General features: G+C 38.0%; 1 long non-coding RNA gene across 1 annotated transcript in view; it reads right to left on the minus strand.

Annotated features, from left to right (window-relative positions):
- Positions 1 to 1,515: 1,515 nt before the first annotated feature.
- LOC115306922 overlaps positions 1,516 to 27,765 on the minus strand; it is a 28,691-nt gene continuing 2,441 nt past the window's right edge. The window contains exons 3-7 of the long non-coding RNA XR_003915493.1: positions 27,015 to 27,111; positions 18,367 to 18,543; positions 16,781 to 16,863; positions 16,391 to 16,433; positions 1,516 to 1,577 (exon numbers count right to left, since the gene is read on the minus strand). This is a non-coding gene — a long non-coding RNA (uncharacterized LOC115306922). The remainder of the gene's footprint in view (positions 1,578 to 16,390; positions 16,434 to 16,780; positions 16,864 to 18,366; positions 18,544 to 27,014; positions 27,112 to 27,765) is intronic.

Below are 27,765 nucleotides of genomic sequence, written 5' to 3' on the forward strand. Positions count from 1 at the left end.
ACACAAGCCACTGTTTGGACTTTATTCAGCATTAGCCCTTCTCGGCTATTTGGTTTATTACTTTAATGTAGCTGAGTCTCATTAGTTAAATGTACTTTTATCAAGAGAGAGGAGGTGAAGATCTGTGGACCTTGGTTAATTATGTTAAGAGAATCTGGCATCTTTCACACTAAAACAATCTGTTTTGTTTCCTGGGACTCCTAAGGAGCCAATGCTTAGATATTCCAAGCAAAATATGGCTGAGGCGTGTTAAGAAAACTAAGCTATAACAAAATTCAGATCTTTAAAAAATACCACTGTAGTATGAATTATTTATTAGAATAAAGATTTAAATTACTGATTAAGGCCTGGGCACAAAGACACAACAGCAGTTAATGAGATTTGTCTCTTGTCTCACATTTTATGGATTCTATGAACTGATTTTGGAATATCAGCCTCTGAGCAATGAAGTTTTCAGTGGCCATATGATAGCTTATTTAGCCAGCTGGTGATTAAAATATCTATTTTTAAAAATTTGATTAGTAAACATTATTGATCATAGACTATCCTATCCCCAAGTAGGAAGTATACAAGTATGACAAACAACATACATTTTATAGAGTAACACTTCCTGAATATGAATTATTCATATTATGGATATGCATGTACGTGATTTTTCTTTTAAAACCAATTGCCAAAATTTTAAAGGTTGTATTCTTCTTCTATTAGAGTACAGCAGCCGCAGCGGTCAAATGTCCACACTTATGGTTCAAAAGATCTTTCATGATTTTTGTTTTAAACCATTTCATGAGGTCAAGTAAATTTTTTTTACTTCAAATTTGATCTTTTCTGACTAATTCCATAAGTGTAGATATTTAAGATTTTTATTAAGGGGGCCAGTAAGGAGGTAGAGATGTGTGGAAAGGACTCTCAATATTGACCGAGGTCATCTCGCACGCTCTTAGCCATGGACTATGTTTTTACGTGTTATTAAGGAAGTTATTCAGAAGCCTGTGTGATACCCGCCCTTGACTGTTCAGGTGAGTCCTGGTATCAAGGTTGCAGCCTTCATCAGGTGTCAGGGGTACACTTGACTTTCAAAGAGAAAATTGAGCTGACAGAACCTGAACAGCTATAATTTCACACCCAAGTCAGGTAGCCTCCAGAAACTCCTAGAGACAACCAGGTGGTTTTTGTTATTATTCATGTGGAGGTAAAACCTTCCGAATTTGAGTTTTAGTTTCAGGGTGAGCCCTTTTTTCCTCTCCCCTAGTCCCCAAACCAGCCAGCCTGGGGACATTCACAGAAGACAATTTTCCATCTATACATTTTACCTGGTATTTATCTTCTACCACTTTGGATTCTTGCATTCCTGTGTGCTTCCATTTAGTTTCTCTGGAACTATAAATGTGTTAATGGTATAAGGAAGAACTTTTTTTCTTCAGAGAAATCAGCAGGTTAATCAGCAGAAGCCACTTTTGTGACCAAGGAAGCCTAAGCAGAGGAGGTGGGGAACCTCACCAGCAGGATTCACCAACTGCAAGATTTACAGAATTGGCTTCTGATTGCGTCTCTCGTAAAGGGTAGCAGCAAAGAGTCTATGGAGAAAAAAACAGGCAGATCGGCATTGGGAAGTATAGATGAGTAGTTTCTCAGCTGTGATGAGTTATTGATGAAAGCAGTCATTAAAAGTTTTCAAGAACAGCTTGCAATTTTTATTTCCTCACTGCCAGTTCTGGAAAGAACTTTGCAGAGAAACAATCCTGTATTGATGGGGAACATAGAGAAGGAAGGGACATATCTGGAATAAGGTGATTTCCTTTCAGAGTGGCCCAGATCGATGTTGTCATACCACAGTGGTTTTATCCTGGCCAGGTAGCACCGTCATGGAGTAGTGGTGTAGAGGTGGATGGGGGCGAGGAGCACCTGAGTGGCTCAGTTGGTTGAGCATCCGGCTTTGGCTCATGATCTCACGGTTTCTGGGTTTGAGCCCTGCATCAGGCTCTGTGCTGACAGCTCAGAGCCTGGAGCCTGCTTCGGATTCCATGTCTCCCTCTCTCTCTGCCCCTCCCTTGCTCAGGCTATCTCTCTCTGTCTCTCAAAAATAAATAAAAAACATACAAGAATTTTAAAAAATGGTGGGTGGGAGCGAATGACCACTTTCCCCTACAATGTCTGCGTTACAGAGTTTGTCCTAAGTCAGAAGTAGGGATGTTAAAATTGGAAGACAATAATCAGATCTGGTAGTGATACATTTCACAAAAAAATGGTACTCGTATTTTATCTTTGTTTTGCTATATACCTGACTTAACATTTGCAATGTTTAGATTATTGCAAAACAAGTTAAACTGTGCATGTGCACAATTTGTGTGGCTAATTTCATGCATGAACCACACAGGTGTGTGCTGTTACACGGAGGTGAGGACAGGGACAGGGACCCGGCTGTTGGTGGTGAAGTTGTAATGGCAGTTATGTTACAACATGGGCAAAGGAGCACTGTGAGCTACTCTGACAAGGTAATTTTCATATTTGCTAGTGACAGCCAAGAGGATTATGCAAATTGTGAAAAGCAAAAACAGTAACCGACTGTTTTTGGTTTGGATTTAACAGTGACCTCTCTGTGCCCTTCCCACTGTTTCTTCCCACACAGTTATCCCATCTGATACAACCGCACGATATGAACCCTATTTTATAGATGAAGAAACTGAGGATGTCTTACCAAGAAGGAAATAAAGCTGGAACAGGGCACTAAGAGGAGGAGTCTGTCTACCTATCACCAAGCAGCTCTCAATAAACACATTCGTCCACAGAGACTGAGGTTACTTCCTCAATGTCCTTGTTTTCCTAAAAGACCTTTCAGCAAGAACTGCTCTAAAAAATCAATTGGGGCAGAGTAATTTAATGCTCTTGTGTCGCTGTCTACTCATTGCCTCTCTTTTAAGTAAGAACACATTGTGAATCCATTTCTCAGCAACAATGCCGAATATCACTATCTAATTTAGGCTTCATTCAGGAAATAAACAGCAGGTTCTAATATGGGCTGGTGAGATGCAAATACATGTGTATACATACTAGCATGAATGTACATGAGTCCCTGCGCCCGGTTCAGTCACAACAATTACCATGAAAGCTCCAGTAACTTCATTTTGGCAAAGAGAATGATAGGTCTGGGAACCAAATGTTAGCCTGAAGTGTGTTTTTCTGTTAGATCATTAGGTTTCTTTTTTCTCTACTTAACAGATGTGTAGAAATTAAATGAGTCTGGAGTCTCTAATATCTTATGAATATGAAAAGCACTGTCCTTCCTGTGAATAAAACCAACTGTTATCCCATTAACTGATCTAAATAAAATATTGTCCTGCACTAACAAAATATATTGATGGTCTTAGCCCCACTCTTTACTCTTTTAGTCCCAGAAAATCTAAATGAAAAAGGTTCTCAGTCTGTGACTAGAAGAAACCCTTTAATTTTGCATTCTCTTCTACTTGCCTATTAAACTCTCAGCTCGTTCAGTCTTTGAGGAGTTCGGGATTAGTTGCCTGCCTCCAACCTTTTAAGGAATACCAGACCATGCACTACATATATCATCACATACTATCACTGGATGGAATAGTGGGAAGGGACTCTGGTGATTTCCTGGTTTAATTCCCTCACTCTACAGAGGAGAAAACCAGGGTCAAGAGAGGGAAGTGCCTTGCACAAGATCACACATATAATGAGAGCCAAACCATGTTTGCTGATATTAATACAGGTCAACCTTCACTGTTCTGCAAACAGCTGGTGGCTATGACAGGGAAGAAAGCATTGCGCTGTTGCTACATGAACAAACTTCATTTATCCATTTAGTATAGTCAGTCCACAGTTAATATACGTTTATTGAGCCTCCCAGCCTGTTAAATGTTGGGCGTGCAGAGCTGAACATATCAAACGCGGTCAGGCAAGAACAGCTCTCGGCTTCCATAGGCACCAACCAGAAGGAGTTGGTTCTTAACAAGCAAAGGTCATTGAGAACTCTTCATAGCACCTGGGCATTGGACCAAGCTAATAGCTCCTGCTGCATGGAGTAAGAACATTCAAAGGATTGTACATTAACATTTTCAAAATCAGTCACAGTTGGCACTTCCTGTTTATCATGAAAGACAACACTTGAACAGCAAAAAGAGATTCAGGACCCTGATTTACAGACTTCACTGATTCTTGAATTGCAGTTTTTCTCAGCTTTCCTACTGTCTAAATTCATTCTTGTTTTTGTTTGCTTGTTTGTTTTGTTTTGTTTTATTTCTTGTAAGCTCTGGGTCAGGGGTCAATAGATTAGTGGGTTCTTTTAGGTAGATATTCTCAAAGAGCTAAAAAAAAAAGAGAGAGAGAAAAATATTAACTAGACTCCTTTAAGAATGCCAGGCTAGGGGTACCTGAGTGGCTCAGTTGGATGATGACTCTTGATTTTGGCTCAAGGCATGATCTCATTGTGGTGGGTTTGAGCCCCAAGTCCGGCTCTCTCTCTGCTCTTCTCCTGCTCATGCACTCTCTCTCTCTCTCTCTCTCTCTCTCTCTCTCTCTCTCTCTCTCTCAAAATATATAAATAAACTTTACCAAAAAAATGCTAGGCTAGATAAAAGTCAGTGTTACTTTCAGCTAAAAATCCTATCTCAAGAAATACATCATATTTTTGCATCATTGAATTTTTTTAAAGAAATAGAAACACGTATGCATGAATATAGGTCTGTAACAGGATTACATAAATTGGAAGAATCAAAAATAAATTCCTAGAAGGCAGGGGCAGTGCCTAGAAAGACCTTGTACATTCAGGTTATAAAAGCTTACTAAAATGTAGTAAGCACTCAGAGACTTTTGACAAATCTCGGGAAGTATTCAACAATCCTAGAGATATAAGCTAATAGAAAATATGATTAATTTCAAGTAGAAAATTGCCTCATTCATTCTACAACCAGTTCACTCAGCAAAGAAAATGGAGAGATGTTAATTTCTAATTCTAAATGGCATGGTGTAATCGCTGACCCTGGGGAAGACAGATCTGACTTGAAATACTGGTTCTAACAGAGTCATTGCAATAAGATTCAATGATGCTAGCAACTATGAGGATGAAGTAGTGACAGCTTATGTTTTATATTCCTAAATTTAGATACAGTTGAAAAGGCAAAATTTTCATTTAATATTTTAAGCAACACTTCAGAAATGATGCAGATCACTTCCTATATTTCCTTTATTCCAATACGATACATTGTTCACCAAATACTACAAATCCTTTTCTGGGTTCCCCACATTGAGATCTTCCACATCTCGTTATTTCTATCTCTTAGGGACATGGACAGTTAACAAGCGGCAGAGAGTAGAAACTGAAGTTACAGAAGTGACTGAGAACCGAAAAGGATTGACTTAATCTCTTATTTTATGTGAAAAGAGCCTTGGGCCCTAAAGAGGAAAGTGAGTCTGTTTCTTAACAGATAATTACTGGGAAGATGGTTTCAGTGACCGTTCCATTGCCAGAAGAGTCCACAGATTGGCAGGCTGGTCCTTCCACTCCTCTCTTCTGGTATTTCAGCAAGATAAGGTGGTGGGGGATCAATGGCCCCACTGTCTGTCTGCACCCCAGCTTTCCATACTTTTCCAGCAGTCCTTTCCCTGTTTCAATGCCAGTCACCTCCCCCAATCCTCATTTTCAGAAATCAGTGGAATCTGCCTTGGGTTAGAAAATTTCCAAAATACTTCCTAGGCAGAATCATGGAATTAAAGATGTGGAGGACCTCACTGGATCATCTGGTTCATCTAGTTCCCATCAAGGAGTTTTCCAGATGGGAGGCTTTCATGTGCTGCATGCCTCTTCTCGTGTGTGCAGGGCCTAAAGCCAGATTTTGAGCACCCAGGCCTAATGTGGAGAGGTGAATAAGGCCTGCATTCAATAATTTCATAGACAGAAAAGTGCCTTATCCCAAAGGTGTTATCATATTACAACAACTTTTGGATGGAAATAGATGACACCTCATCAGCACGGGTATGTGAGAGTGTTGTACGGTCCTCCCTGCACCGTGGCCTGACGTTTCTTTTGCAGAGAGCAGTGTTTGGCTGCTGTGTCCTGAGCACAATGGAACCCATTGGGAACTCAGATTTTTTTTCTTTTTTCCTCTCCCTCCCTCTCTCTGTCTCTCTCTCCCTCTCTGAATTTCTTTCTTGTTGCTCTCTTTTTCTACACAGAGAAACTGCTATTTTGGGGATTCTTCCAGAACTCTCCTGCAAGAGAGGAGTGATGTCCAATGGTCATAGCTAAGTCTGCAGGAGGACGTCAGTTCAGTGACAGACACCTCTTCCACTAGCAATTCATTTATGAATCTCCCCTCGTATTTATATCAACATCACACAATGCTGCCAAAAAAAATGGCTGGAATTTCATTCTTAGTAATTATATTAAAGAGCCACTTTAGGTAGGTGTCACTGTAGTTAGACTATTATGATCACATTATGATTTAGAACAATTTGATTTTTATTTTTTTAGAACAATCTCCTGACTTTTTTTTATAATAAAGAAACCTTAAATTTAGGGGTGGCAGAAAGCCTGGGTAGCTCACTCAGTTGAGCATCTGACTCTTGGTTTCAGTTCAAGTCATGATCTCAAGGTCTATAAGATCAAGCCCCACATCGGGCTCTGCACTATCAATGCATTTTCTCTCTCTCCCCTCACCATCTCTGCCCTTCCTGTGTGCTCTCTCTCTCTGTCTCCCTCAAAATAAATAAATAAACTTTAATAATAACAATAACAATAACAACAATAATGATAAAGTCAGGTGTGGTAGAATCCTGGCTTGCTTTCTTCCCTAGCCATATAAATTTGTATACCTGATTTAGCCTTTCAATCCACTCATTTGTGCAGTGATTTTTCATAAGGCAAAATAAATATTAAAATATAAGGACCATGTTCAATACAAAATAATCGTTTCTTCACTGTCTTCCTTATTAATGGTAATTAATCTAGGAGCTTTGGCAGAATCCCAAAAATAAAAAATAAATGTGAAAATATTTTCCCCCTGCCTCAATTAAAGAAAAAGCCCAAGTTAATTTTACATTATTTTGGTAATAACAGTTTGTTTCTGCCTACAGAGCTTCTTGTCTACAGTTTCTTAAAGAAAAAAGAAAATCGTGCATCCAGTGTAAACAAAAACAAATTAAAGAACTTTATATATAAAGTCTATTAAATCCTATAGTACTCCACAAGGCCCTTGCCCTGAAACATTAAAATAAACTTTAAAACATTAATAATATTGGTATAGTCTGGCATGCCTTACTTATGGGTTGAAATGATTAAGTCTCTTGGTTGCCAGTAGCAGGAAACAATTTGAACTAATAAGCACAAAGGGCAATTTATAGGAATGATTTGGGAAACATCTTTTCTTGAACTACTCTTCCCTCAGATACTTCTAGTTTATCCTTTCTTCCCCCAAATTGCAATTTAAATGTCACTTTCTCAGTGAGGCCATTCATGAATTCCTTTGGGACAATTACAATCCCCTATTCTGAATTCTCTTTTCTGAATCAGCCACCAGCCAAATACACACACACACACACACACACACACACACACACACACACACACACACACATATATTTATTTATCTTGTTGATTTCCTACCTATGCTTACAATATGTAAGATCCATTAGAACAAGGTTTCTAGACCATTTTATTCATTGATTTTGCCTTAGCAACTAACATAGAACCTGGCATATGTACAGTTGGAACTAAGTAAGTGTTTATTGAATAAATGAATGAATCTGATTCTCATGGAATCTGAGAAAGAATAAAAAACCTGGCTTCAGAAAAAGCCAAAGTCAGGTTCCTTAGGATTATTTAGATTCCCTGCCCCGACCCCCAGAGTTCTGCCACTGATATGGAAGTCCATTTTTATGGGCAGAATGTGTTTTCTGAAGACTGAAAGTTCATTCTCCATCAACATACTCAAAAGTATTTGTTTGAAGGAGACTGTAACTGACTTGCCTGCCATTAGCGCCAAATGGTACCTCAAACATTTCTGCTTAGACTTGGGAACAGGGGCCGACACTCAAACACTTACCAGATGATATGAAGGTGGGAAGCAGCCTGGCTGTGACCCACCGGGGAGTAGTGTACCCTAGTAGTGTACAGCAGGGCATAGTGTGCTGAAGCAATGAACAAATTTCACTTTTAAAGGGTGAAGCCCCTATACAGTCTGGCTGATATTCTATTGGGCCAAAGCCCACATTTCCTAAAGTTTCTGATTGTCAAAAGAAGCTATAAATAGGTTTCTTTCCATACAATCACCTAATTTCAAAATTGTGACAATGATTTAAAATATTGCATTAATGTACACTGTGAAGGTCATACAAAACCTCTGTAGAGAACAGATGTGACCAAGAGGCCAGGTGTTTGTAACTTCTGGGCTAGAGAATCTTACGGTTCTAGTAATCTAAATTTTATAATGTAAACCATCTTCACTTTATTTGTGACACTTATAAAATTACTAACAAAACTTGGTACTTTCCAAACCAGATTTCTAGTAAACATAGTTTTAAAGTTTTTCCTTCTAAAGAATCTCCTTTATTCCCTTGATTATTTTAGTGATGCCCATTAGGGCCTTTTCTATCTCTACCTCCCTTAAGTTCTAAGTAGAACAAGTAACAGAATATTGAATTTGCACGTAGGAAATCTAGGTTCTATCTGTGGATTTGCCTATCTCTTACTGGCTATGCAAACTGAAACAGTTATTTGAACAACTCAGATCTCTTCTACCCTTAAAATGAGAATGAGAACACCTGATTCTTTTCACCTGATGTGAGGCCCTGTACACAAAATAATCTGTAAAGTATAAAGTGCTGAAAATGTAAGACTTATCCGAGTATAGTAATACCATCGTTTCATGACAGTTAAATCCCAGTGAACGCTTTATTTCTAATAGAATGCTTTACTGCCAATAAATTATTTTTATTTCCAATCAAATTTAGAATGCATAATTGCATGGTTTTGTTGTTGCTAATGACATTGCAGCAGTATAGTGAAATATTCTCCAGACTCTGATTTTTCCTTAGGTTGTGATTTATAATTCACAGTGTGGTACCTTATACATTCATTTTACTTGCCACCTAACTCATCTTAGCCTTTTTCTGTCTTCAAATCAACTTTCTGCATATCTTCATTTTGTTGTCAGTGATCTCCTTTCATTCATCCCCAACTGCATTTATGAAGTCATATGTGATGACTTCAAATGATTCTTCATTTTAAATCAACTTCCTTGTTAATCTCTACTTTAAAAAAAAACCACATCTAGAAATCATGAGCTGCTCAAATAACATATTTCTCATGCAACTCCCAATTCTTCCAACCAAAAATTATCTCTTACTCTTCTAACTACCTATATAACTTGATTAATTTAAAGCTGAAAACATTTCACTTTGACTACTATTTGTATTCCTGGATCACAGTAGTTACCAGGACTCCATGCTGTTCAGTTTTGCAGACTTGCACCTCTTAATGTTGGACTTTGTATACAATAGGTACTCAATATAAACTGGAGGAATGGATTTTTCCTTAACTCTATTATCTTTATTTTTCGGCAGCAAAGCCAAGTATTATTATCCTGTATTTTCACTGTTTTCATGATATTCTGGTATGTTATATCTGTCAACTCAGTATTTCACGAGACAGAGACTCTAGCAATTACAACAAAGAAATTTTCAAGGATTCTTTTTGTATTTTTTTCTAGGCAATATACTTAACATGGTGGTTGAGATTGTGTTCCAGCATCACGTCCCCAAGGAATCTTGACACTAACACTTTTCTAAGTAGAGAAATGATCATTTATTCCTACACATTGCTTCCTGTCATTAAGCCATTTCCGTACTTTAGACAAAACATTTTCCATAATAACAAGGAAACCAATAAAAAATTGTTTGACCACCTATAGGATGCACACTTTTAAAGTCTTTCTGAAAGTAGAAATAAAATTACATTCCATTTTGTCAGTATCACCTCTGAGAAATCTAAGAGATTCATTTATTCAATAAATCTTCAAGGGGAAGCTGCTACAGGCTAGGCACTGTAAGAAACTATTCAGCACAGAGAAGAAAAGCCCATTTGGTGTCCAAGAACCTTTACCTTTGCAATTGGCTAAGTGCTCAAATGAGAGTACAGAGGGATGAATCTCTATCTTGGAAGGAGGCCCATGAAGGTTTAATTGAGGTGGACAGTTAAGAAGAGTCTTGAAAGAAAATTTACTTGGTGTTCAAATGACAGGAAATACATTCTTAAAAAAACAAACAAACAGCAATGAATAGTACATGAGAAGGCATGGAGGCATGCTGTAGCTTCCCAGTGTGGTGAACTACGTGCAGGCTGTGTGGCATTTCTGGAAAGGAGCCATGGAGCAAGATATGAACAGAAGAGGCCCCAGTGCAGAGGCCTTCAAGCTATTTTATCTGATAGTCTAAGCAATTAAACATTTGCAAGCAAGCAAAATGACTAATAAGACGTGTCCTAGAGACAATACTCTGATGATGGAATAAAGAATGTCCTATAGAAGGTAAGGTGTGCAAGTTATTTGAAAAGTCTAGTTCGATGCTAGCTTAGCATTAAAGCAGCAACACTAAGGAAGGGGCAGGATGGGATGTATGACTTTGGAGGTTTAATCAATAGGAATATACACTTGTGATGGAGTTAATTAGTGGAACATTATTTTCCCCCTTATAGAAGCCATGTTTCCTATCTCACCCAGAGTTTTATTTTTCTAGGAATCTGAGATCCTATCCTTCTTTCCAGGTGCTGCCATCCTGACAGGCTTGGGGATACGAATCACCACTCTGAAGTTCCCAGGTTTGCTTCCAGTTTCCTCCCAGTGGACACGGTGGACTGGAAACCATTAGTCTTTGCTACCACAAGTCAGCTTAGCATGACAGGTTGTACACTGTAGCCAAAAGTTCCACCAGGGTCCCTGATGACTTATTTATATCTAGTCTTTCAATTAAATGTAGAACATAATTTTTACTTACTCCGTACAACTCTGTTTTTAGACATTAACCTGCCATAGTTTGTCTAGCCTTTGCTTTTCTTTAAAAACAATTTTATCTTTTCTTCGACAATCTCTGCTCTTCCTTAACTTCTAATTAACTCATCTGTGAGCTATATTTAGTTACTCTTCTTTTTTCAATGTGATGCACATTTTTCCTTAGGTTTTTAATAAGGCTGTTACAGGTAACTCCAGGCTTCCTGTGTTCTAATTCCTCTCTCAACGATTCCTATTTCCGTTACTGGCTTACACCAATAAGTGAGGATAAAGAAATATGAGACAGAATGAAATTCTGATACATTACATATTACGTACTGTGAAATTAAAACTGTGGGGTCTACCCTTAATTCATGAATTCTGCGTTTTTTTCTGGAATTCCAGAATTATAATTAAAGTGCATACTAATTGTTTTAGTCATTCCATATGTTCATTTTAGTATTGTTCTTAAGCACAGAAAAAATTGGAAACAACATAAATGTACTAAGATGGCATATGTGATGATTAAATTATGTTGTGTTTAGATAATGTACTAAGCCGCCATTAAAAATCATTATTTTAGTCTGCAAGAAAATCATTTACCATTATTATTTCATATTAAGAAAGGAAAGGAAAGTGACTGGTAAGTTGATATTCAGATCTGTTCTTATTTTCTTGGTGGTACACATCCTGACATTTGGCACTTGATAACCAGTGCTGATACATTGTGTGCCTTTTTCTTTCCTTTTATTTGATTCCCCTTCACTGTGGCAAGTCTTGTAGGAAGAGGAGGTGACTTCTTCCTGTATCCCATGGATTTTTTTTTCTTCTCAATCTGGAAAATTTCATCATGAAATCTGAAACTCAATATTATGCCACCAACACATTTTGCATGTTAATTCGCCAAGAAGATAAATCACATTTTCTCATGTTTCCAGAATCCCCAGGATTATAGGGCATCCCACACTCGCTCCCTGGATGCTCTACACTGGAGCCCCATCTGGTTTTCTTTTCGAAACATGTTCCCCTGAGGTTTTCTTTAATTTGAATTGTATTAAATTCATCAAACCTCTTAATGAGCCTTGGGCATTGTTCGACTTGTGTGGCGGTCTCTCCTGGATAGTAGCAGAGGGGAATCTTAACTGCCTCCAGTACATGCACTTCTGGGCGTTCCCATCAGGTCTAAGCGCTGTTTCACATTATGTGAATGTCATAAATAACTTGGTTGAAAGGGTCAGTGTTTTCTTATCTTGAAAAGAGTCAAAGGGCAGTTTGCATTTGTCTAGGAAATGCACCTCACAGATGCTAGTCTTAAAAGCTCCTTAGGGGCTGGGTGGGGAAATACTATTATCCTTACATAATTCTAAAAATCTGGGGGAGGGGGAGTGACCAAACTGCTCAAATTCTTCCCTTTCCTCTTCATCAAGGCCACAACAAAAGAAAAAAAACCGACACTGGTAATTTCGATTTTCTTACACTTCAGTTTCTTCTCAGATGCATATAATTTTCCATCACATCTTAGCTTATTTCCTGTAGGATAACTTGTATTTGTACACAAGGTGGGTTGTCAGAGATTTCCTTCCATAGTACACTGGAAACAGTCTAAAGTGCACCTCCCCAAATCAGATGAGCGAAGCCAAGGTTTTTTTTTCTTTTGTTTTGTTTTTGCTGTGATGAACTGGGATCTAACCTAAGAAATTTAACTCAAATCAGGCTTAAAAAAATAGAGTTTGGTAACTGTATTTTAAAGGCCCCCTACACAGTCTCCAGCTGTCTGGATCTGTTCCTGGATGGAAATCGTCGATGAGGTCTGTGATAGCTCCCTATTGACTTTTCAGGCCACCACCCAGTTTTAGTTCATGCTATCTGCTTCTCGCCAAATTCCACTCCCTTTAGACTATAACCCACATCCATTTACTTATGTTTGAAGTCTGGGAAAATCAGCCTCAAAAATACAAAAAAGTTGAATTTTACCAATTCACCTGAAGCAACTATAAATACCTGCAAAATTCTTACAACAAATATTTTGAAATCAATTCTACTTTACTGCCGACTTCTGTAACTGAATACAGGTTGTTTTTTCTTTAAATCCACTTTGTTGAGGCATATTCTATATATAACAGAATGCACTTAAATATACAGTGTGATCAATTTTTCCAAGTACATGTATCCACACAGCAACCCATTCAATCAAAATATAGAGTAATAGTTTACTCCCCCAGCCCCAAGTGCATATACTACACAATTTCTGAGGTTGGACTGAGGTTGGCAGGTGTGGAGAACTGAAAACCAGCCTGTGTACCTGGCTCGGTTGAAAAAGCAGATAAGAATGATATGGAAATATGTCAGAGAGGCAAGTGAGATCTGGTCTTGCATAAACTAAACTGACTTTATGTCAAATGTTTTATTGGACATATTGGATGTTCTATGGAGAAGAATAGTATGATCTGATTTACATCTCATTTTCCTTCCATATCCATCTGTCCAATCCTATACTTTCCACTGGCCTACAATCCTTATTTCAGCCTTTCGGACCTCATCTGCAAGAATTTTTAGGGTATTTTTTAAACATTTTTTTAAATAAGCAATTGTTGTACCCAACATGGGGCTCGAACTTACAACTCCAAGATCAAGAGTCACATGCTCTACTAACTGACCCAGCCAGGCACCGTTCTTTGGCATTTTTTTTCTCCCTGAATTTTCCTGATACATTGTGTCTTCCATTACCTATGCCATTGGCTTTATTCTACTTTCTAGCATGTAAAAGAGATGGAAGGAAAGACAGAAGGAAGAACTTTTAAAACATACTGTCACAGTGGCCATGACACTAAATTGTGTAATCATTCTCACTGGCAATTTAGTGCTATGTAAGTAGTTATGGGAAGAGTGGGATCCAGTAGGGAAAAAGTTGTTTGTTAAATGCATGCTTTCTGGTATTACTCCAGACACTGCAAGAAACACTGTACAGTATAGCATTTAATTTAATAACTACCAGGCTTAGTAGATGCTGCTTGCATTAGAAAATAAAGAAATAGTTTCAGAGAACTGTCAATGTTCCCAAAATCACCTAAGTGCTAACAATGTCCAGGTCTTTATGGAACCAGGAACCATTCTACTCCCCCTGCTCATGATGTCTCCTTAAAATTAGGATTTACACCCTAGGAGAAATAATATAAGCACTTAGACCATGTGGACAGAAAGGGGGAATATTTATACTAATATTTATACTAAGTTCCTAATAAGTGCTGCTAAATAAGCTAGGTATTTAAAATATTACCTCCTGTAATTATTCCGACGATCTCAAAGGAAACAAATTATTTTCCATATTTCATTGAAAATAAGTCCTAGAGAAGTTAAGAAGACTGCTCAAAGTCACACAGGTCATTGGCACAGAGCTGGAATTTGGTTCGGCTATGTCTGCTTCTGATACCCATGCTTCTTTGTACATAAATGTGCCACTTTCATAAAGGAAAAGTTGGCATAAACTTCAGACTGAAAAAGTGCATAATACATTTATTCTGCAGAAACATTTATCCAAAGATGAAATAGAAAAATCTTGCCCCAGCATGGAGGGGACCAGTAATCTCCCTCTGCTTTCTCAGGGTCTTTGATAGAGAATGTGGTTGTCAAGTACCTTAGAATTAATGACACCTTTTGATGGCAGCATAAGAAGGTCTATGCTTCAGGACCCCTAGCCACAGAACAGGAAATGGAGCTGTTTCCAAGAGAAATGAAGTTGCCTTCTCTGGGTTGGGGTGGGGGGAAGGCCAGGAGCCTGGGGGGGGGGTGGTAGAAAAAGAAGCATCTGAATGGGCGATTGATCAGTAGGATGACAAGGTGATAAAAGACCTGGAAATCACAAAGCCATTGGCATACTAGTTTGAATAAAAGGGACTGTCTCCAGCCATGTTTTATGCAATGATTTCTTAGACATACCTTTCTGAATTTTATCTTTAACAATGCAGGTCTTTCTATCCAGAGCCAATCTCTCTCTCTTTATCTAGGATAAAAGGATTCCTTTGGACTATTTATGTGATTTACCAATCAGGATGTGCATTTATTCTGTTAATGATTTTTTTCTAAGTTTATTTATTTATTTTGAGAGACAAAGAGTGAGAAAAAGCATGCATATGAGGGGGGAGCAGAAGACAGAGACTCGCAAGCAGGTTCTGTACCATCAGTGCAGAAACCGAAGCAGGGCTTGATCCCATGACCCTGGAATCATGACCTGAGCCATAATCAAGAGTCAGATGCTTAACTGACTGAGCCACCCAGGTGCCTGTATTCTGTTACTGATTGTAACCAGAGCGTTTGCTGCTCTACACTGTCTCATACAGGGTGTGCTACAGTTTTGGATGTGTGACCTTTCTCTGATTATACCCAGGATTAACTCTGAAACCAACAAAACAAGGAACTCACTCAAAATTTCTTTTTTTCCATTGGACTACTACTTGGCAAAAATTCTAATAATTTTCAGTAAAATATAAATGTTCCAAATTGGTTTAACACATGAAAACATATCTTAAGACATTAAAGGGAGTTAATATTTAACATGTTGACCCTTATAATATACTAACATATAATTTATTTTGTTTAAATCAGATTAGAATCTACAAAAATACCCCTAGATCATATAAAGGTAGTACAACAATTACAAATGCATTTGTAATGTCTATATCTAAAATATCTCCTCACTGTGAATATATTGTTGGATGGCATAGAACCATACTAGCTGGTAAAGTGATTTTCAGCTCAAAATAGAATATGTGAGTTGTTACTAAGGATTTTGAGATTGAAAAAACAGTGGTAGCTCTGGCATCAAATTATCCATCTTGGTGAAGATTAAGAATAAGAATAAGCATCTCTTAGCCTATGTAAAAACAGCTTTGTAGCATGATTTGACTGACAGTCACGGTAAAGTTTTCTCTTTTTCCTTTTTTCTCAGTACATTTAAAACTAACATTCACTTGGCATTCCCTAGGTAGTTTTTGATTTCAGTAATAGAGCAAAACAGTCACCTCTCAAAATTGGTGTGAATAAAAGACCTTAAACCATATGCCCCTGGGATTTCTTTCTCTGGAATCTATTAGAAGACTATTTAAAAGGCCCCAGAGAAATTCAGCCACACATCAGGACCCTCTGTCCATTGTAACTGACAATAAAATACATTGAAATCGTGTAGATGTCATCTCTAGTGGTTTCAGGGGAAGGGAGGGAGAGGAAGGGGATGAGGAGAGCAGGCAGCAGAGTCCTTTGACTTGTGGATGGTGATCAAATGGCCTTGACTTGTGTACATGCTTCTATTTGCAATCCTTTGGAAATACAGCCAAGAATACAGGGGGGAAGATAAGGAGATTCACTCAACTATATCTATGTATCTTTATACCTACCTATCTGCCCATCTTCACAATATCAGATTTATCTGAAGGTTACCTGAAATACACCAAATATCCTTTTTCAGAATAAAGAATGCATAGGGATATTAAGAAAGGCTTTTCTACAAACATAGATCAGTACCTAAGAGCTGTGATGTGTGCTTGACCTGAGTTAAACCGTTACTTCTTGGGTTTTTCTTATAGATGCTTCTAGAGGACTCAACTAAATAATAATAATTCGAAGTAGCTAAGAAATTTAAAAATAGACTAATGTGGTCTGATGGTAAATGGTTCTATGCCTATCTATCTACCTATCATCTATCTATCCATCTAACTATTCTAACCAAAGGCCTTTGTGTTGCTACCACCCAAGAGACATATTTTGACCCTTATATATTACCAGACCTTGGTGCTGCTTCTGCTGCAATTGTAACAAGCATTCTTTCCGTTACTCCCATCACACTTCCCTTATGACATTTTTCAGAACTCTGAATATAGATTTGACAGCGGAGATATGTCATGGACCGATTAGAAAAAAAAGAAAAAAAAACCTCATGATAATTGAAATAAATAATATTTAAGAAATTAGTTTGCAAAACTGGTCATCCTACTTGTTGTTTGATCATGTCATCACTCTTCAGTGAAATGCATATAAAAGGAATAGAAACTTTTCTTTGGTTAATAAGTCAACTCTAAAGGTGTGAAATTAATGTTCAAATCTGTAATGAAAGTGATATTAGAGTTCTCAAAACTCGCAAATCCCCAAGGAGGTAATGCCTCAAAGGTAAACACTGCTAGTTGCATTTATTCACTTGATTCCTCTTGATGTGTTAAAAACCAAAAGTGATAACAACAACAGCTTTCATGAAATGCATCATTATGGTGGCCTCACTTCTCCAGACCATCAGCTGGAATTGGTATGAGGCCAGGATAAAAAAAGATGGTATTTCGTCTTAAAGTTACCTCTGTAAATGTACGTTCCAATTTCCCATTTTTTATGTTTCTCCCTTTTGGAAATAATTAATCTTTTGAGAAAATACAAATTAAAAAGCATTTGCTCATTTCTCTAGAAGAAATCCTTTCAAAAAGCATAGATCAACTCTAAGCTCATATTTTGAATATGGAAATTCTCTTGGTGATGAAAGTTATACTTAGTAAATGTGGAATCTGTGCTTCATACTTTAAGTGTTCTTAAAAATAATAGCCATGCCAGTGAACTTCAAGATGATGAAGTTTAATGGGCCCTGGAGTCTGAACAGATCTCACTGGTGGGATCCAAATATAAATTTGCAACCAGAAGTGTGTGTAGAATCAGCACAAATCAGTAGAGAATCGTGGTTCTGGTGGGAAAAACATGTGTGCCAGTCAGAGGAGCCGCTGGCTGGTGTAAGTGATTGAGGAATTGAGAACTTTGGCTCCACTAAGTGCCACTGGGTGCTAGACAGAACTCCACTCGGAAACTTTTGCTGAGATTAGAAGAGTTTGAAAAATATGCCAAGAAAAGCATCATTGGTGCTGCGAGGGCCGACGAAGGCATGAAAAGTGAAATCATTCGACATTAGGCGGCCTTCTGAAAGATGAGGAACTGTCTAATAAAAAGTGTTGTCTTTAGTCTTTGGACCTGCCTTTTTGTTTGTTTTCTTTTTCCTTTTCCTCTTCCCTGTCATGGTCAGTGGTTGACCTACAATTAGGTTCAGTTATTTGGAATCTCTGGCACTAATGTCATCTGGCCTGGGAATTCCAATTAATTATTTTTGTGTAACAGCTACTATCTTAAAGCAATTCATTTATACTGGCAGAAGGTCAAAGCTAGTGCCAGAGTTTGAGTGTCTAAAAAAAAAAAAAGGGGGGAACATTTCCCTTCTAGTTCTGAAAATGAAAGCAAGTAGGTAGTACCATAGGGAAGTGTGGGATTCCTGGCATTATTGGCTTTTGCTCTGCTAACGAGAAAAAAGAATGATGTGAAAACGCATAGGAAATTTAGCTCTTACCTGGATGGATCATGTCAAGTTTTGGTTTTCCCAGGTCCCTGAATTTCATTTATTTTTTTTGGACAATGCTCCAATTTTACAAAATGGCTGTGAAGAGTACTGCTGACAGGTGAGTGTACATCCGTGGGCCATCAGGGTCACGAGGGGAATGGGCCCACGTGAGTGAGCAGCAAGAATCTGGGAAGATGCCGGCAATGGATACAGATAATATGTTAAAAAGAAAAGAAATTCTGTTAAAGGGCCATTTGCAATGTCACAAGGCACTGCCTGCCTTAACTTTTTCCAATCAGTATAGTTACAAGGTGGTTCAGCCCTTAAACATGATATAAGAATATGAAAATAAACTATGCAAATTAACATACTTATATTATTTCAAGTCTTCAAACATCTTTCCAATAACAAGAAGGATATTAGTAACTAGGAATTTAGAATTAAACTGTTGCCATATACTGAATGGGTTATCTTATTTTCAATAGAGTCAAGGAAAGGAATCAAATGAGTCAACTGAAAGCAATTATTTGCTGAGTAATGTTTTATCGATAGAAACTTAGGAATTAAACAAATCCTATGGTTTATAATCTAATAACAAAGAAAGGCTATCTGTCTATGCCTTTACCATTCTTCGTGGAAAGCTGTAGACTTTTACACACACTGGGCATGGCCCTGCAGCTGCCTCCATCGCTGTACAGGGAGGAGACAGAATTTACACGTTGTCTACTTTAAGTGAGGTGTTTCACACATGCTATTGCACACATGTGGATGAAATGCCACTGAGAAAAGTCTTTTGGTGATGTTTTTAGTGGACAAAAACATGAAACTCAAAGGGAAAAAATAACTCTACCAATGGCATATTGTTAATAAGAGGTGAAGTTTGGATTTTAAACCAAATCATTTTGAAACACAAGTCCATGTTTAGTTCACTTCATTGACAAGCTTGAAATGGAAAGCAAATAAACGTATTTTTAAATTTTATTTATTTATTTTGAGTGAGGAATAGAGAGAGTGGTGAGAGAGAGAGAGAGAGAGAGAGAGAGAGAGAGAGAAAGAGAGAGAGAATGAATGGGGGAGGGGCAGAGAGCAAGGGAGAGAGAGAATCCCAAGCAGGCTTTGTGCCTTCAAAGGCAGAGCCAGAGGCTGGGCTCAATCTCAGGAACCCTGAGATCATGACCTTGACCAAGATCAAGAATAGAACACTCACCAGTTGAGCCATTCAGGCATTTCGTATCAAACAGATTTTTAAAAACCTGTACTTTGGGACACCTGGGTGGCTCTGTCAGTTAAACATCTGACTCTGGTTTCAGCTCAGGTCATGATCTCATGATTTCATGAGTTCCAACCCTGCATCAGGTTCCGTGCTAACAAGTACAGAGCCTGCTTGGGATTTTTTGTTTCCCTCTCTCTCTACCCCTCCCCCTCCTCTCTTTCAAAAAAGATTTAAAAAACTAAAAAAAAATAAAGATAAAATGAAAATAAAAACCTGTACCACAGGAGTAAAAAAAAAAAAATGTCTGCTTCATTCATTCATTAAGAGTAGTTTGGAGCAGTGAACTAACCAAAGCCCAAGAAAATAAACAATAAAAGCACCTGTAACTTTCTCCATGTACTCTCAGTCTCTTGAAAAGCCCAGTGTTTTATATTTTTTTAACGTGATGGTCAGTCAGGTGCAGCCACAAGAGGAGACACGGGAGGAACTCATGAAAACAAAGACTATTTTACTCACAGGTCCAAGACAGGAGGCAGGCCAGGTGAGGCAGTGCTTCATGGGAAAGAGACCGGTGTGGTCAAGAGAGGGAACACGGGAGGGGAAAGCATTAGGCCAGAGCCTTTTCTGGGGTTTTCATGGGAAAGACAAGCAGAGCAGAGGGCACAGTTTGGAACTGGCTGGTCTGAGAATTTGGGTGGGCTCTTGAGAGCTGCAGGGGGGCCCCTGGCTGTCTGGCACCAGGTCCTGGGATGGTTAAAGCGCAGGAATATTTTCTCCTGGAGCGTTAAGTCAGATGGAGGAGACTGTGTTTTGGTTAGTTTGCATTTCAAAGGCATGCTTCAGGCTGGACCCTTTGCTATGTCTAAAAAGTGGTTGGCCCCAAAAAGGACAACTTCTCTCCAGATAGCAACGTTTTCTAAGGCGTCAAACATAGTATATGGAAAATGAAAAGCATATTACAACACACTGGACTGCCTTTCTCACATGCCATGGTTATCTGCTGTCTCTTGGTCTTCACATCACTCTACCTTCAGGAATTTGGTTTGAGAATATAGTCAATATTGTTGACCACCTGGCTAGCAGACATTCTTCCTACTGCCTTCTGGAGGCAGAGTTTATTCTTATTTATTCTGACTTCCTTGGTGTAGCTCACACAACTCAATAGAAAGGTGATCACATTATCCTCTGCTCATGGGTGTGCCTGAATTGTGTCGCACTAACTGACCTCCCCTTATTAATAATTGAGTCAAGTAAAAGCATGTGACTGTATTTCGGCCATTATGTCCTCACATTGTTTAAACCAGGTTGAGCTGAATTTTCTATTGCACACACAGCTCCAAAAGTTTGCTACCTGCTACAGCAGCTATGTATCAGTAAGAAAAGGCTCGAGAGGACCCCAACCCCTATGGTGGCTCTGGCATTTATCCAGGATCACTGTGTAGAAGCCTCACTATTCTGCTGTTGCCTTCCAGAAGGTGCTGTACTGAAGGGAAAGAGCACAAAGGAAGGCATTTTTCCATGAACCCGTTCCAGAACTGGAATCACACAACAGGAATTTGTTGAGCATCTACGCCATGCCAGTCACTCTCTGGGTTATGAAGGTGTAACAGGAAACAAAACAGCATTTCCAATAACAAGTTGTTAACTGTTGAAAAGGAGGATGAGAGCAATAAACAGATAAATGTGTAAGTACATAATGTCAGGTAGCATGAATATTTTCATCCAAGGGCAGACGAGTGTTTTCAGTAAACATTAAAAAGTGGTATGAGGAAGAGCAGGAGTAAAAAAGAAATCAGGGGAGAGACAATGGCGGGGAGGGGGTGCTATTTTACTGAAGGTGATAAGAGAATGTCTTTCAGAGAAAATACATAAACAGAAACCCTAAAGAATGGAGGGAAGCAGTCATAAAGTTATCTGGAGGAAAAGACTTCCAGCATCAGGAACAGCAAGTGCAAAGGTCTCAGAAGTGTCTGGCATGTGAGAAGTAAACCACAAGACCAGCATGCTGGAACGGAGAGGGGAAGAGGAGTGGTGGATGATGAAAATAGAGAGAGGGACACATGCCTTGCAGGCAGACTCAGAGACACAGTCTATCTAAGGCTTCACTGGCCAGAATAGAAACTTTGCACTTTCTTCTTTTCACAAGCTTTGGGCAGAGTTATGACATTCTTGCTGAGGTGAGAACATAGACTACAGGGAGGCAAGGTTAGACAGGGAATGTGTTAGGAGACAAATCCAATAGTCCCAGTGAAAGAAAATAATGGCTTAAAATTTGGAAGGCAACGTGAAGGTAGTGAGAAGTTGCCAGATTCTGAATATATTCTGGAAAATCCTGAAACATTGGCTATGGAGTGTGAGACAAAGAAAGGCATTGGGGATTACTCCATGATTTTTGCCTGAATAAATAGAGTCACCGTTTCCTAAAATTGCCGTAACTCACTGTGAGGTGGGCTGTTTTGGAGGAGGATGGAGTTACAAGTTCAGTTTTGGAATTAGCAATTGTCAAATTTGAAATCGGTAAAAAAAAAGAAAGAAAGAAAGAAAGAAAGAAAGAAAGAAAGAAAGAAAGAAAGAAAGAACGAAAGAAAGAAAGAGAGAGAGAGAGAGAGAGAGGGAGGGAGGGAGGGAGGGAGGAAGGGAGGAAGGGAGGAAGGGAGGAAGGAAGGAAGGAAGGAAGGAAGGAAGGAAGGAAGGAAGGAAGGAAGAAAGAAAGAAAGAAAGAAAGAAAGAAAGAAAGAAAGAAAGAAAGAAAGAAAGAAAGAAAGAAAGAAAATCAGATTTTCACAGATAGCCCTGGAGGAGTGTTGACGAGTGGGTTGGATATATAACTCTAGAATTCAGAAAAGAGGATTAAGGTTAAAGCCCTAAATTTGAAAATGGTTGGATTATGAATGACTTGAATGTTGTGAGATCATATAAAGTCATTTGGGGAGTGAGTACAGGTAGAGCAGAGTTCTAAGACGTGATTCCTGGATACCCCAATGTAAGCAGTTAGGAAATGTGATTCTAACCCGGGGAGGGAGAGGAGACAGGGATGTTACAGTGGCCAAGGGAAGAATGTGTTCCAAGCAGGAAGGAATGAGCCAGTGCCTCAAACACGGCAGGCTGAAAGAATATGGTGAGAACTGGGAAATGACCATGCTTATATGAGGAAAGGCCAAATCCAAGTTTCTCGGCTTGTCATTTCTGCAGGTAACACCTTATCATGTTTCTTCAGCACTTGGAATGCAGACTAATTAGATGATTTATTTTTGAGATTCTATTTGATTTTTTTATCCTCACCTAAAATGAGAGCCCCTAAGTAATCCTAAGTGTAATTAGCAACCTGAAGACTTCTGTGTCTGTGCCTCCAGCAGAGGCCAACTCGATGAATGGATTAGGAGAAGTCCGAGGGTCATTCTACACAGTTAATGAGATGCTTGAAATATGCAAATAAATGCCCTAAAAGCATTAGATCTCTCATTGAACATTAATGCACATATTTTTAAAGCCACCAGGAAACAGGTTGAATACCAATCCACTCGGTCTTAGAAATAGTAAAAGGACAAGAACAGCACAGATTAATGTTTTCTGTGGACACAATTTGATGTATAATATGGTTGAATGGCTGGCAAGCTATCTGGAGACTTTTATTTAACTTACACTATATATAGGTGTTAGCTTATGGGAGGGCCTCATGCCACTAAGATATGGTAAGTCTTCCAAACGAAAACATTTCCACATCTATAAAATACCTGAAAGCATGTTATGTTTGTGAAACTACAGTGATAAATTTAATTAAGTTCCAAATAATAATGAAGAATTTGGGTTTTTAAATTGAATATTACACCCAGATTTGGGGGTTTCTTCTTTGTATTCTTTTTTTTTAATGAAAAGGGTTTTTATTTTTTTATTTTTTTTCAAGCTTCAATAGTAAATATTCTGCTACTATGTATTAAATACTGCATGCTTTGCCCAAGCTAAGATGAAACCACATCATAAATTAATAAGCATTTTGCATTTTCTTTCATTATCTACTCAAAGTCATGCCTACTGCACCTCTAAACATTTTGTTAAATCCAATGATACAGCAAACACTTCCAAAATAAACTTAGATTGTATTGCCGTTTCACTTAACAGTATATAAAATGCTGTGTTGTGACAGGTATCAATTATCCATTTGATACTGAATCAATTTTTCTTAAGCACTACTAACTGCTTGCTTTTCTTGAAGCTAGATCATTCTGAAAATTTCCTGTTAGACCTATGAGTGCAAACATATGATATCTGTCCTTCTCTGCCTGACTTATTTTCCTTCTTTGTATTCTTTAATATGAACAACCAAATATTCAAAGTAAAGGCTTTGATTTTATTTTTGTCTTAAAAACAGTGTTTTGAGGCTTCTAGGAGCTAACGAAGTGGTGAACAATAAAATAGAAGGCTAGAGTGTCTGGGTGGCTCTGTCAGTTGTGTCCCACTTCTGCTCAGGTCATGATCCCACGGTTTGTGGGTTCAAGCCCCACGTCCAGCTCTGTGCTGACAGCTCAAAGCCTGGAGTCTGCTTCAGGTTATTCTCCCTCTCTCTCACTCTCTGCCCCTAGCCCAGTCATACTCACGGGCTCTTTCCCTCTCAAAAATAAATAAACATTAAAAAATTATTTAAAAAAATAAGAGGGAAGGCTACATTGTTTAAACACTAATTAGCCATGAACTTTATGATCCTTCTTTATTATTTCTGGGGGCCAATAGGAGTAAAAACAAAGAAATGACTGGCTTTTTATTAAATTTCAGTTTTTAGTGTTGTTTTTTGCCAAGAGATTATGTTTGTCTTCTAATGCATGATTCAAAGAAATCTTAGTTTTCACTATACTGGCATTAGTGATTTTCTGTAGCTAAAGATTTGAGAAATGCCTCAGAGATACCAAATGAGTTAAATAGGAATATATTGTAGACAATATATTTATCACTGATGAGGGATAAATGTTAGTCAATTTTTATAGACAAGAATAAATGATCATATCTATAGTTAATTATAACCAAACAATTATTTAAATATAATAATTTTATGTTTCAGACACTGTCCTAAGCTCTTTTTTAAAAGTTATTTATTTTTGGGGTGCCTGGGTGGCTCAGTCGGTTAAGCCTCTGGCTTCGGCTCAGGTCAGATCTCACGTTCATGGGTTCGAGCCCCACGTCAGGCTCTGTGCTAACAGCTAGCTCAGAGCCTGGAGCCTGCTTCCAGTTCTGTGTCTCCTTCTCTCTCTGCCCCTCCCCCTCTCATGCCTGTCTCTCTCTGTATTAAAAATAAGTAAAACATTTTAAAAAAAGTTATTTATTTTTGAGAGGGATGGGGAAGGGCAGAGAGAATCCCTCATTCGCTCTGCACTGCTAGAGGGGCGCCTCAATGGGGACTTAAACCCAAACCATGAGATCATAACTGAGCCACAACCAAGAGTCAGATGCTTAACCAACTGAGCCACCTGACTGCCCTAAGCTTTTGATATACTATGAATTCTCCAGAAGAATTCTTTTTTTTTAAATGTTTTATTTATTTTTTGAGAGAGAGAGAGAGAGACAGTGCGAGCAGGAGAGGATCAGAGAGAGAGGGAGACACAGAATCTCAAGTAGGCTCCAGGTGCTGAGCTAGCTGTCAGCACAGAGCCTGACGTGGGGCTCAAACCCACGAATGTGAGATTATGACCTGAGCTGAAGCCAGATGCTTAACCAACTAAGCCACCCAGGCGCACCTCACCAAAAGAATTCTAAAGGATAGCACTATTTTATAGATGAGCCCTATTTTAAATAACAAAAACTTGGGTTTAGATATTTGAATTCATCTGGTGAAAATAACAGTCAATATGTTGGCTTGACAGAATCATTTTCTCTAAAACTTTTTTTTTACTTAATTTATTCAGATAAAGAGAGAGAGAGAGTGGGGGAGGGAAAGAGAGAGGAGGAAGAGAGAATCCCAAGCAGGCTCTGTGCTGATTGCAAGTTTGTGGGCTCACACCCAAAAAACCTTGAGATCGTGACCTGAGCTGAAGTTGGACACTCAACCAACTACTAGGCCACCAGGCACCTTACCAGGTGCCTAATCAATAATATCAATGCTGTACCATGTGCTACTTAATCAATACTCTACACTGTGCTACTATGTACAAGTCCAAGTCTACAAACCAAGGCCCATGGTATGAGGGACTCTAAAACTTTGTTGCAACTATACATTTCTTTTTCCAACAGGCTTAACATTTAGTCTTATGATGCCATCATTAGAATAACTTGTGAAGGTTTTCTGAGCTTTGTAATGAACAAAGATATGATGTTATCTGAGGTTGACACTAACTCTAGCTAACACAATAGCACAAATTACTTTAGCAATCACTCTTTTGATGACAGTTTAGAGACCAGGAATACCATAAAGCTTACAATTTCTTGCTAAATATGCAGCTAAAAGAATTTTTATAAAAATGGTGCAATGCCCTAGACATGCTGAAATATATAGCTTTAAATATATCTACTGTAATATAAATACAGTAGCCATTGGGCACTCATCATAATCTATCAAAATATTCATGAACATCAATTTCTTTAGTAGTTGGAAATTTAACTTCTGGCCATTTTCACCTGGAAGTATAATTTCCCTTCTCCTTCTCCCAACTCAAATTTATCCTAATGTAAAATATTTTTGATATTTAAAAGTCTTTTATTACATTAAAAAATTTAATGCTTATTTATTCTTTATAGAGAGAGTGAGAGAGAGAGAGAGAGAAAGACAGAGCACAGGTGAGGGAGGGGCAAAGAGAGAGGGGAGACCCAGAATCCAAAGCAGGCTCTAGGTCCTGAGCTGTCAGCACAGAGACCTACGTGAGTCTCGAACCCACGAACTATGAGATCAATACCTGAGCCAAAGGAAGACATTTAATTGACTAAGCCACTAAGGTGTCCCTTACAAATCCCTATTTAGTTAACTAGCTTTTCTTTCCATCCTTAACTGTGACAATAATGTACATATTTATACATCTGTCCATTGAAATTAAAATTTAAAAATATTTTGACATATGTTCTTGAAAGTTAAAATTTTTATTCTGGATTTAACTTCATTATGATGATTATTAATATATAAACGACCAAATTATTATGTTTAAAATCTTGATAATTACCATAAAAGCATAAAAATTAATTGCTAAATATAGCTCTTAATGAAGTAGATATCAATGTTCTGTCATTTCATGGTATAAGGTTTTACACTTTCAGTTAATATGGTAAGATTTAGGATGGGAAAGAGCTATACTTCTTATTTCAAAAGTGTTAGTATGATGATTAGAATAAAGGAGGCAAAGATGATTTAACTCGTCTCTTGACCACAGACATATTCTCAGGCAGATCAGTTTTAGGAAAGACTACATATAAAGTTCAAGGATTTTGCAGTGAATTTTGATAGAACTCTCTGTACCATGAATCCTACCTGTGATGAGAGCCCCTTGTAAACTCTTTGGTACCTGGTACTCCCCCAGGGAAGAGGCAGAGATGCTTCAGACGTTGACCTTGGATGTTCAATGAGCCTGATGAAAGAGAGAGACAGAGAGACACAGAGACAAGAAGGATATTGAAAAGAGAAATGAGACAAATGGAATAAAACAAATAATTTAAATTTATTATGTACTATTTTAGGTTGTTCAGTGCTAATAACAAGGTGATTGTTTTTTACATACTATTTGGTTTTAATTCAATTAGTGTTGTGGTCACAAAAATAGCATATACTTTTAGATTATATTTAATTTTAGAACATGTATATGTATATTATAATAATCCAGGCTCAAATTTTATTATATGGTTATTCAAATTATTAATTTCTATAAGAAATGGCTACACCTATATTACTGATTAATTTCTTAATTCCTTCTACAAATACCACTGAACATGTTTACTTAATGTAATTAGCTTAAACAACCAGATTTTACTAAACTGATGGATTATAGATAGTTTAAGAAGAAAAAGCAAGGGCTTCTCCATATCACTAGAAAATAGAAACATAAAACTATATCAAGGAAATAGTCACAATAAAGTTTCTTCCTATGTGTTCTTATTCAACTCCAGGAAATGAATTCTTATTTCTTGGCTTAGTGGTCTAATTTCGCAAAGGGGTCTACTAGTTTCAGTAGTTTCTACTAGTTGCTACTAGTTTCAACTCCAAAGCTATGCACTCAAGAGTCTAT

This window comes from Suricata suricatta, chromosome 2 (assembly GCF_006229205.1).
Source record: "Suricata suricatta isolate VVHF042 chromosome 2, meerkat_22Aug2017_6uvM2_HiC, whole genome shotgun sequence".
Classification (NCBI taxonomy): Eukaryota; Metazoa; Chordata; class Mammalia; order Carnivora; family Herpestidae; genus Suricata; species Suricata suricatta.